This window comes from Halyomorpha halys, unplaced genomic scaffold (assembly GCF_000696795.3).
Source record: "Halyomorpha halys isolate HHAL.00 unplaced genomic scaffold, Hhal_1.1 Scaffold1830.1, whole genome shotgun sequence".
NCBI classification, from domain to species: Eukaryota; Metazoa; Arthropoda; class Insecta; order Hemiptera; family Pentatomidae; genus Halyomorpha; species Halyomorpha halys.
The window spans coordinates 85,036-97,711 of record NW_027106915.1 but is presented as its reverse complement, the minus strand read 5'-3'; the positions used below and the strand labels follow the sequence as shown (position 1 = coordinate 97,711).

The window sequence follows — 12,676 nt, the reverse complement described above, 5'->3', positions numbered from 1 at the left end:
AAAAAAATAAATACATTTTAAGAAAAAACTAATACACTCAAATTCCTTTTGTCGTTCAGAATATTCAAATGAAAGAAAATATTAAATTATCTTTTTTATTTTTTATTCAGTTCAATAAAATTAATAGATAGAAAAAGCTAAAATTATTTCATCACATTGATGGCTTAATTCAAAGTGGTTCTAAGTGCATTTCCACTAGTTTTACCAAAAAAATAATTAAAGGTTCCCTCTTTCAGGAACATTACAAATTTTTGTTGGGAATACTAAGGTTAAAATATGGGCTTTAGAGATTATGGTGTAAACTTGTTAAATTAATAGTTTGAAAATTAGTTTTGAGCCAAAATGTTACAAAATATTGAAATATTTTGAAGTAAAAATTTATTTAGTTATATAATTTAATTTAATTTGTTTAATCATATTCATTTTATTTTTTTTCTGTTTATATAATATAGAGATTTCATTTTTTTTACTTTTAATTTAATTTTATTGATTTTTTGTTTTTCCTCTTTTTTAATATTTGGTATGGATCTGTTCAATTACCACTTGACTCATTTCATTATTTTGTAGCAGATTGGTATCTTATCACTAAATAAAGTAATTATCTAATAAGAAAAAAAAAGTTTTTGTTAGTATATAAGAGTGGGATTCGATAATGTGGTTATTATTTATCCTTTATATTAACATTAAAAACAAATTAAGAATTTCCACTTGTTAAATATTTATCAATGAGCGACTTTAAAAAAAAAATTATCATATGTATTGTTTTATTAGTACATTTCTTCCAACGTCAAAAAATGTTATCTGTAGAGAATCTTGTTGGTAGAGAATGTTTGCTTAACTTTTAAATCTCAAGAAATGTACATTTTATCTCGTCCACTTTTAAATGCTATATTTTAAAAAGGCTGAATTTCTAACTTTTAACAATTTTGAAGTATATATTAGTAAGTTGAAGTGTGTTTTATGCATAATAATGGTATTCATGATCTCTAGTTTAACATAGAAAAATATATCCTTCTTTTCGCATGTTAAAACGATAACACATTTAAACAGGTCTGCTAAATGGTGAATGACGTCACGCGACAGACCAGCTGAGCTCCACACCATTTTGTCAGCTGTCTCGTTTTGATTGACTAATTGCTCGTAATTCGTGTTTGGTTTGTGCCTTTTTTGTTTTGGACGTTTTTAAAACTCTAATTACGTAATATTTAAAATTAATGAAATTCTAGAAGGTTTTAAAATCTTAAAAGTAAAGGTTACAAATTTTCTCAGAAAATCACCTAGGAGCTCTATTGCCCTTTATATATAGCATGGACTTAAATTTGGGCTAATCACAATGCTATACTTATAACATTTACATGTCAAAACTTTTTACATTTAACACATCATGAAGACACCTAATACAACTTTATGAAACCTATGTTGAAACAGGGGTAAATAAAGCTATAATATCAAGCTTGTTGGCGAATACCCATTAAACTCTTAAGTAAACATCGCAAACGTTTTCAGGTTAATCCTATTCTTGTGTAAATTACATTTGTATCTAAATAACCCATTAAACACTTAGCACTTTTGTCTTTTGGTTAATATGCAAATAAGTACTGACCTTTAGGTCAAAACAGCTACGTATTCAATCACCAGCCAACTGGCGTGGCTTTACCCATATTAAAAGTTTGCAATATAATTTTGGATATTTTTAGATGTATTTACCAGGAACAGAAAATGACTTTGAATGAGGTTCAGGCACTAAGTGTGGATATTATCACGAATCTAAAATATTGGAAGAATCTAGGTTAAAGGGAAAAATTAAATTAAAATGCGGCACTTTTTATAGTGATTCCATCTTTCGAAGAGGAAATAAATAATTTTATGGAAACTTTTTCCCCCCTCATTTTTTTCTAACCTTAAATAAACGGTGGAATGATTTCAACATTAGGAAAACAAATAAGTTTTCTTTAACCAAGGTTGATTAAAAATCTAAAACTCAATTCTCACCATTGATTCTCTGAAAAACAAACCAGGCACCCTTGTTTTGAAATATTTATGATTTAGGCGCAGTTGCGGTATCGAAGAAGGCGAAATTTTGATTAATTATGACGTATTAAACAATAGTTCATAGGTTGTGTAATTTTATAATTATCGTGATTAATAGTTATATACTCTGATATAGGCAATATTTATTTTTTTGTAGTATTGCTCACTAATTTCGCCCCAACAAACGTTTATCAGGAAGCCATATTGAAAATGATTCTTAAATAGAGTTATTTTCTTTTGCAATGATACATATTTATAATTATTTATAATCATTATATTATACAATAAATTGCTATTACTGAATAACTGCTAATAGAGGCCTCCGTGTAGAGCTGTGGCGTGTGTAACTGATAATTTATAAAATAAGCTTAGATTAAATGCATAGGTCTAAAATATAATTATGTTTCATAAAAATAAAAAAAATTAACATTATAAAAAATATGATGCCTATTTATTTTTTAATCCGTCCCACTATGCGTAAAAAAGCCAAAGTGGTGTATCTGTATTTTTTCCAATTGGGTTTTGTTACATTTTAACATGGTTGTTTTTATTTTAAACGTGAAAAAGACCTGATTGAATGTGTGGGGTCACTAATTTAAAATAAAATTTGATAGATTAAGGAATAATAAAATTTGAAATCAGCTACTATGTTGAATCAGCAGCAATAATTTAAGTACAATTATATCAGAAAAGTCTGGATATGCTACTTTTGGCATTGAATATCTGAAGATATACTTTCTGTAAAATATAATATATTCAGTGAAGACTGTATTGTGTGTAGTTGTCTTCGAGCCTGAATTCATACATCATTTCTCAGACATATTACACTAGTTTAAAAAAATATATAGCAGTTATAGACAGCGTATGAAATTAAATATTGAAAGTGCAAGGTATTCGGATTTATAAAATGCCTCTTTGACATCCCTAGTATTAAGTTGGTACTGATTCTCGTGTGGCCAAACATCAAAGGCGAGTGGATTTTTCACCATGAGAATGCAACTCCCATATGTAGATCGCCGTCACCGAAGTATCTATACAAATTCAACGTGGTTATACTACCACAACCTTCCTAAAGCCCCTGCCTAGCCCCAGTAACGTCTTTTTGTTTCCCCAATCAAGAAATACCTGAGAGGGAGTAAATTCGACTCGATTCGAGAGGTGCTGCGAGCTTCGACGAGGCGCCTTGAAAGTCTTCTAATCCAAGAGTTCCAGGGATCCGATGAAGAATAAAAAACTGTGATAAAGGTGTGTTGATATGGGAGGGTTGTTGAAGCAACTTTGAATAAAAGTGTTAGCATATTCAATATGTGAAATAGATTTATTTTAACTATAAGGTATGTGTTTACTACTAGAAAACATGTGATTGTAAACAAAAGCGGTGCGATCTTTTGACGGAAAAGGAGAGGCAATCTCCGATTGTTAGCTATGACGGCATTGTTTTGCAGTTTGAGTTTTCCTCGCAGTTTCGCAGGATCCATGGTAAGAACATTGTAGACTTTTGGGCAAGCAACTTCACCCACACAGGAGCCCCTATTCTGCGTGCTTTCAGAACATCTCAACTGTCATCCGGTGTGATTAGATATAAACACTAACGCACATTTGCTTAAGGCACATTGAAAACAGTTTTCTTTTGTTTTTTATTATAAAATTTGTTTAAGTGTTTGTAAATTATTAATTTTTTTTTTTTATTAGTGGAAAGTTTAATTTGTTTTATAATTCTTTCATTTTGTTTATATATATTCTTTATATATTCGTTCCTTAAAATACATGCAATTTTTTTGATAAATATAGACTACAAACATTTTATGTAATTAATTTTTTTAACCCAAAAATAATTTTCGTAGCGCATATTATAGCTGGCAAGAGGAAAGTCACTGAGGCTCTCACTTCAGGTAACAAGGGTCATATATAGAAGATTTTTATTTCACTGTATATAGATCTTAATTTTTGATTATGAGACCTATCTAGAAACTTTATGAACAGACCATGTACACTCCAACTATTAATTTTTTTATCAATGGTTGTAATTGGAAGCTGTAACAAAAAAGTAACAAAATTTTTATCAAAGGATGTAGTAAAAAATGCGAGCAGGTTATTATATTAGTAATATGAACCATATTGGAATGATCTGCAAAATTGTATTATAAGTTGGTTTTGAAACGTTTTAACCAAATTATTAATTAATTTAAAGGCATATGGTCACAAAATTCTATACAGGGCCGTCCATGGCTAAGCTGGATAGGTAGGTCTATCAATCTGAAATCTGGGGGCGGCGCCGGTTCGAATCCGGCCTGGAGCGTTGACTTTTTTCATTAACTGATGGTCCCAAAAAATAAAAAACTTGACCCTCACCATGGTTAGGCAGTATAGGACTTCAATGCGAGTCTTGGACCGACGAAAAAAAAATTTTGTACAAAACAAATAATACTTCCAGCCATAAAATCAAGTTTATATTTGTTTTGCTTGAGTATTGCTTTCCATCCATTCCCTGTTATAGAGAAAAAGTCTATCACTCGAACAGAGTAGCCTCTTCTCCTAGTATGGTTCTTAATAGAGCCTGTTAGCAAGCAAAGCTCTACTGAAGAGTCCTTGCGGTGAAGTAATCCAACGACACTAGAATATTTCAACAAAAGCAAATCTGCCCATTGTTCCTCGATTTAATGAACGCTTTATTGGATACAGATGATTAAAACCTACTGCGCCGGGTCACATCCAGGGGGTTTATTAAGGACCAGGAATTTTCCCGACCGGACGCTAATAACTTCATACAGCGGAACATTCTTAGCTAAATCATATTTTGATAGAATTAATTTCGAAGACATAGATGTAAAAGAGAATACTTTATAATTTTATCCAACCTTTCTACTTTCACTGTAATTTGTAATGTTTTGGATAAAAGAAGTTGAAATACAAAAAGACTTTAAAACAAACAAACAATGGATTTTCGAAATGAAGACGACATAAAATTGTACAACTACTCATCTTTAAACGCGAAAAAACAAGGACTGTATATTAACATCGATCGATTAAAATAAGTGGCAAGAGAAAAAAAAATCGATTTAAATGTCGAATTTGGTTACATAATGAAGGAATATAACAAGATCGTTGTTAGTTTAATGATGGACAGTTTGTAATGCATCATATATACAACATTCCTTACCATTTCAGATACACCAAGTCACATTTATTAATCATGTTACATGGAACAGGCTATGGAATCAGCTCTATCATAATCGAGATGTGTTTAGGTCAGTGTTAAAGGATAAAATTATTTAATCGACATTGCTTACATAAGCTTTATTATTAAAGTTTGTTTAAAAATGGGTCTATACGTGTCTGCAACTATTCATTTTGATATTGATCACTCCATTATCATATTGATCACGGTATCCCAAAATTGAAGATGAAAATAGTAATGCTTTTATTCCTTACGATGTGCATTTGCAATAAAAAAAATAATAAAATAAAAAATCAGGCTCTATGTAGTTTAAAAGATTTTATTTCTACAACTAATTTTTTTTTTTTTTTTTTAATAATTCAAAACTATACTTTCTAGCCACTCATACAACAGATAATTCGACTTCTTACTTTTTTGAGACTGGTTTTATTTTTTAAATAAAATAATTAGTATCCAAGTGAAGTCTCATAAATTCTTTATTATTACTTTAAATGTCTAACGTTTCGGCCAATCTGGCCATCCTCAAGCTAGTTTTAAATATAAATTTACATTTCACATCCATCAATTAAAAACTTTTTGTAGGCTATTCTGTCCAGCTCAGTATTTATAGCCAACTCTACCTATTTTGTCACTTTTTTCATTTCATTTTAAAACTCTTAATTATACATGAGCTTAAGGATATTATCACTCACTTATCACATAATAGTGTTTAGTTAATTTGAAATTTAAATTTAATAAAAAATTGACAAAAAATAAGTTGATTTGAATATGGTTCTTGACACTGACAAAATAACATGAAAAAAAATTTTAATTGTTGGATGTGAGCTGTAAATTTATAGTTAAATAGTCCTTGAGGATTTCTTGGTGGGCCAAAACGTTGTAGATTTGAAGTGATAATTAAGAACGCTTAGGACTTAACTTGGATATAAATTATTTCCATTAAAATATAATTCGATTCTCAAGAAAATAAACTAAATCGGACCATCACTATCATCCCAATATCTCTGCATTCATAATTCCCTCCAAATCCCATCAAAATACAAATATAAAAAATCTGAAAATCCTCTCTGGGAGGCGCCATTTCACTTTCTCCAACCATGTTCGTGAGAGGCTAAAACTGACACGTCAGAAGACATACAGGCTGTACCATCTGCTAAAATCTCCGCAGCTCTCACTCAGACTTGAGCTCCAGATATATAAAGCTGTCATTAGACCGACGCTGCTCTATGGTGCGCCTCTGCTCAAACAGGTACATGTACAGAACCACGCTCAACAGACTGCAGAGCCTCCAGAACTCTGTCTTTCGGGAGATAGTAAGAGGAACAGCGTTACAGAGGGCCAGAAACACTGTTATCCATGATGAACACCTGCTGCTCTCTGTGCCGGAGTCCATTGGCCGGAGACACATCAAATTTTTTGATGGGTTAAAGGCCTGCACCAAATTGCTTGGGAAATTGCTCCCACCACCTGGGAGATGACAATGAGATGTCCCCTTGGTAAACGTTCTTACCCTGGGAAGAGGTTTGGGCTCTTCAGTCTAAATATAATTTATCACCACCAGCAAAGCAGACCCTCCTCGCTCACCATTGTATCAATGAGCCCTTGATCCTTCACGTACAGTGTACAATTTAAATAAAACCTTAAAATACCGATAAAAAAGGTAGAAAAAGGATACCAACCTCAACTAACATTCCATGTACCTCTTTTTTTTCCTTTTCTTATGGAGGGTAGGAAAAAAATAAAAAATCTGAAAATACATGCAGTATTCCCATCAACATTTTGGTCGTTAATCGCTTTCTTAAATACAAACGAGTCTATTAGTTCGTTCATTATCGAGTCCAAATACTCTACTCATCCGACTTCCTTGTAAGAACGCAGTCCCGCCTCCAGCATCCTCCTAAATTCTCTCGTTTAAATAATCTACTCGATACCTTTTTTTTAAAAATTTCAATGTGTTCTCCAGCATTATTCTAAAAATATTAATTAAATATACTATTTATTTTAATATTAATTTCAGTTAATGCAAATGTTAAAAAAAAATATGATAGATTCCTCTAATATAAGAATAGCCTAGAAAATTAATTTTTAATTTCTCTATTAAAGAATTTGAACTTTAAAAATGTTTTGAGAATATTTTTTTTTTTATTTCATACCATATCGACATAGTTTTGAATGTAAAAAAAATATTGATACTTTTCAATATTTTGTAATTTTTCAATTATCCATAATTTTTTTAATTACTTCCTAGTAGTGATTGTAGCATGAATCCATATTTATTTTTCATTGGTAATTACCTGTCAAGTCCCAAATTTCTTTAATGTTTAACATATAAATTAAGAAAATAGTAAAATTGATGCTGGAAATAAATTTCTCTTTTTTCGATTGCTGTGAAATTGCTGATTTGATACGACCAATCCAACGCTGTAAGCCTGGAATGTGTAAAGAAACTTTTTCCATCGCTCCCACCGCTTAACAGCTCCCCCATCAACTCAGACAATCAACAGATACATTCAGCAGACAACGGGGTGAAGGCATCGTTTTAGAAAAACGTCGAGGGGTAACGATGAATACGGAACATGTAACTGATGATAAAAACCTATGACAGAGTAGACCCCTTTCTAACAAAGGGAAAAATGAAAGTAATTAAGGAAGTTAAAAACAAAAGTACACCCAGGGGAGGGGTAGAGGGTAGGTTGAAGGGAGGGGGGTTCTGTCGAAAATGAATTCAGGCCGATCGACCAGCTACGGACAATAGGACTCAACAACAAAACCTAATTGCCCTCTTTCAATAATTCAAAAAAAATACTTTGTTCACCAGTTCAAAAGAATAGTCACCCAGACAATTTTTATTTTGTAATATTTGGTTCCTCTCCGTTAACGTTCTGTATCTCAGAACGTTTCAATAATAAGAATGTATTCCTTTCCGTTTGTACTAATCAATGAGAACTATTTAATGTGAAAGCTTTTTTAGTATGTATAGGTACGTGTTATAACCAATCAACAAATAGTTATCTCAATCAACTTATAAGAAAAAATACCATCTTTTACTTAACTTCATCCTCTTTCCTGTGGACCCAACCATGGGCGTACCCAGCAGGGCTTAGGAGAGAGCAGCTGCCCCTCAGAAGTGAAAAAAATTATTAATTTAATACAAATTAATTTTTATTTTAAGCAAATAATAATTTTAATAACTAATTAAGCACTACAACATACTTAAAAACGAAAGCTCTGAATATTGTGCACCCATCGCCTTCAAAATCTCCTCGAATCTAATAATATCTCGAGCAATATCTTGCAAACGAATAATTTAAAGTGAAAGCAGTGTGTTGTAGCATCGGTGGTTCAGTGGTAGAATGCTCGCCGCCACGCGGGTGGCCCGGGTTCGATTCCCGGCTGATGCAAGTTAATTTTTAGAAAATTAGTTCAACAATCTGTCCTAATGTTGTTTATGATTATTTTACAGTTTTAAAACTTGCTATCTTTTACTATTTCCATCCTTTAATTGAATAATTTTTGGATATATTTATACGTATAAAATATTTGTATTGGTAAGTGAAAAACGAATGAATTTCAATACGAATTTATGGTGGTCTTGAAACACTTAATAATTAATAACAACTTAACTGAATAAAATGACGCATTACTAAAATTTAAGTCTTTTAATTGGTTTTTCGCCTATAACTCCTAAAGTGTTTCAAGACCGCCATAAAATCGTTTTGAAATTCATTCGTTTTTCTCTTACCAAAATAGAAATATTTTATACGCAAAAATATATCCGAAAATCTTTCAATTAAACGATGAAAATAGTAAAAGATAGCAAGTTTTAAAACTGTAAAATAATCATAAATAACATTAGGACAGATTGTTGAACTAATTTTTTAAAAATTAACTTGCATCGGCCGGGAATCAAACCCGGGCCGCCCGCGTGGCAGGCGAGCATTCTACCACTGAACCACCGATGCTACATCTTCTTACTTTCACATCTAATAATTAGTTTGTAAGATTAAGCTGCCCTAGGAGATCGTGAAAGTAATGTCAGCGCAATGTTCCGAACTTTCGTTCACGAGTTTTTGATAAATTATTGAATAATAACACCAAAAAAAATGTAAAAAGGAAGATTAGGTTTCCCAAAAAGTAATATTTAAAAAATAATACTCTTCTATTAGCGATTAAAATAAGGATTTACAAAATTTTGTAGGACATTTTTTATGATCTTTAAATTTAATTTTATAATTTATTTCAGTATTTCTGGAAAAATTATTTTGAAAGATGTTTTTTGTGGCTAAATCAAGCATATATATGTATTTACATATTAAATTTGAAGGGTATCTAAGCTTAATCTGTGCTTGAAATTTTATTTAAGTTGTCAGTCAACAAAGAATTTATTTAACGGCTTCCACAGTAAATAAATTAGTAATCTTGTCGGGTATTTTTTTTAATAATGCTTAAGAGTGAAGGCGACCAAATATTAAACAATTTATTTTCAGGTAATTGCATTTTTCGATGTTGTGTTCTTAGATGAATCTATGTATCACACTCATTGAGTAAATAAACGGATACGTTGGTAGAGTGAGATAGAAGCAAATAAGCTTCCATTCTTTACTAGATTATCGTTAATTTTCCACATTGTCATACTGACGTTTATTTTCATTCAGCTAGAGCGAGCTATGTAAACGTAATTTAACAACAAGAGCAAGTTAACTTCTCTGATTTGACATCTAGCAGGGAAGTTGGAATACCTGTGGTCGAGTAGGCTCTCCTGTCACACCTGTCTGTTGTACATCCACTCTGCTCAGTACACGACCAAGGTAAGGCTACTGACACCAACTAACTGTGTGGAACAGATAAATGTGTGGAATCATTTACATGAAATGAGGTCGTTGCAACTTTATGTCAGCTCTGGCTTATACAAGCATTCTCCCATTTACAATAAATTATGGGCGAGTTTTATTATTAATTAATTATAATATATGTAAATTACAAATGTGTAAAGGTTTTGATAAGGATGAGGTACGATTAAGAAAAAGGAAGTTAAGTTTACATGAATCCAAAATAAGGAATGTCAACACTCTGAAAAAGTATAACCAAATAGAGACATTCAAAGACAATTGCTGGTATTTGAGGGGCTTAAGGATTTATTTTGGAATTTATGAGTTATATTATACTTGTAAGTTATATAAAAGTTTCACTTTCCAAAGATTACGCGTGATCATAATGACATTCGCATTTACTTAATTAATTTTAATTTCGTTTCGCTCCACAGACCATATAGATCATTGGCCGCCCAAACCAACCTTAAACACACTTTTTTTTTGCTTTTTGCCTCCTCCCCTCCCTTCCTGATTCATTTCTTACATACAGCGGAGGAGGGATGTGATCTACAGGGTACCAGCCTATTCTAACAGTAGCGCGGGAATTCAAGTTTTCATCTCACAGAACCGCAACAGAAATAAAAGTCAACCCTCCAGGCCAGATTCGAACCGGCACCTCTGCAGTTTCCAGGTTGCAAAGACCAACGCCTTAACTCTTTGAGCTACAGACTATTTTCTCCACGCCTGCCTGTCTTGGACTACTGCTTTCCAGTTTACATCTTGCAGTTCTTTCGCATCTTTGTCGGTTATGGTCTTAATTAAATCTCTCGATTATTAATTATAAAAATCATATACTATTTTTCCTCATTAGTTTATTTAAATATTATGCAACTCGACAGAAGAAAGAAATTCTAGTCTAGTATACTTTCTATACTATATATATCTCTAGTCAAATTTACACTCTTATATACAATATTTACACAATCACTCGCAATGAGCCAGTGGAGTCTGAGCAAGTGCGCTAAAACCGCAAACACTCAACTTGAGAGGAAAATCTGACCATTACCAGAACTCCAATTGTCCATTTGTATTTTACAATAAGTCTCTTGATCACTGCCGTTTCAACCTTCTAGGCGAATTGTAAGGATGAGTAGAACTAGATAAGGATTGAACCAAAGGATTAGGATGGTTGAAAAGGTTTATCAGGAATTCTGAGAAAAGTCCAAAAAAAATTAAACTGATCAAAACGCCTCTCAGGCTTTTTGATAACTTCTCAAGTTATTGACTTGATTATGAATTATTGTTAATTTATGTTATAGACATTTTAGTTATAGTCTATTCTTGTAGGCTATGATACTGATATGCAGTTCTCCAAAAACTTGTAGCTTGGTATTTAATATGACAATCTGCTTCTAACTTATGTTTAAGAGATAAGGGATCAAAAAAATGTAAAAAGTGTTAAAAATCCTAACAAATAAGAAGAGGGAAAAAGAAAAGAAAGATAGTAAGGTCTAAAAAGGAACAAATTTTATCGTTTTCATTTCGAGGACAATAGGTGGTAAACTGGAGGTGGAGTATTGAAGATTAGGGAGAAAGGATATTGAAAGTAAGAAGAGAAGATTGGACCGCTACTGAGGCTCTAGGTGACCAATTTTGAGATGGAAGCAGATATTGCCCTGCCCTGGCTCATTCATATTTGAAATTCCTCGGCTGTGAACCTCCTCCTCTGTGGATTGACTCTCGGACCTAGCTATGTATTATTCAAGGCTGCTTGTCTGCTCTCTAGTTCTACATCCTCTCATCTCATCTATCTCCTTCGATGATGTTACTTTTAATTGTTTCATTAGCATCAGGTCATCAATCTTCGAGTATATGCGTATCTTAATCCTTCTTATTGTCAACAAGGCATTTGCTGAAGAATGGAAGGAGAAAATTTTTATCTTGGGGAGTTGAAGTCATTTAATAAAATAATAAAGTTTAAGTGTCATCTTGTGTTCAATTAGTCAATATTTCGACCGGAACAAGTACCGAAAGGATTACCGTTATATTATAAAAATCAAACATTGTGCGTCCACTCATGCGAATTTTATTACAGGTTTGAGTGCTTTAGGTCTAGTTTTTTTTCCTAAGCTCTAGTTCATAAAACCAGTTTACTTTTTTGTCAGTTTTTGAGGTAACTCTTTTTTATTTTATTAAATTATTCAATACCAGATATTCCTGGTGGACCTTACATGGTTGATGAAAGAGGTACATATTTTATATTTTTTGACAGTTGATTTTGGGGGGTATAGACTCATACAAAAAACACCCCTAACTAAATACAATTTTTATATAAAACAAAAAATAAATAGATTAAAATAATAATTCTTAATAAAAGATCAAAGTAATGTTAATAACAAAAACAATGGTATTTATGGATTTAACAGAATAAATAATTGACTTCTAACAGAAAAAAAAGGAAGTGAATTTAAGAAAAAGATGAAGAAAAAAAAAGTCTTTCTTAGTATTAAATATATTTTTTTTTTGGGAGGGGGGATTTGACAACGGATAACTTTTCATCAGGAACTAAAGTATGCTATTATTTAATTTATATTTATGTTTCATAAATCATATAATTGTTATAGTAATCATTATTATCATATTTTTCTTGTATTTC

The 12,676-nt window shown here is 31.7% G+C and overlaps 1 non-coding gene across 1 annotated transcript; it reads right to left on the bottom strand.

Annotated features, from left to right (window-relative positions):
* Positions 1 to 9,100: 9,100 nt before the first annotated feature.
* TRNAG-GCC (transfer RNA glycine (anticodon GCC)) lies at positions 9,101 to 9,171 on the bottom strand. Its single transcript has one exon. It is a non-coding gene; the product is annotated as a tRNA-Gly (tRNA).
* Positions 9,172 to 12,676: the final 3,505 nt, after the last annotated feature.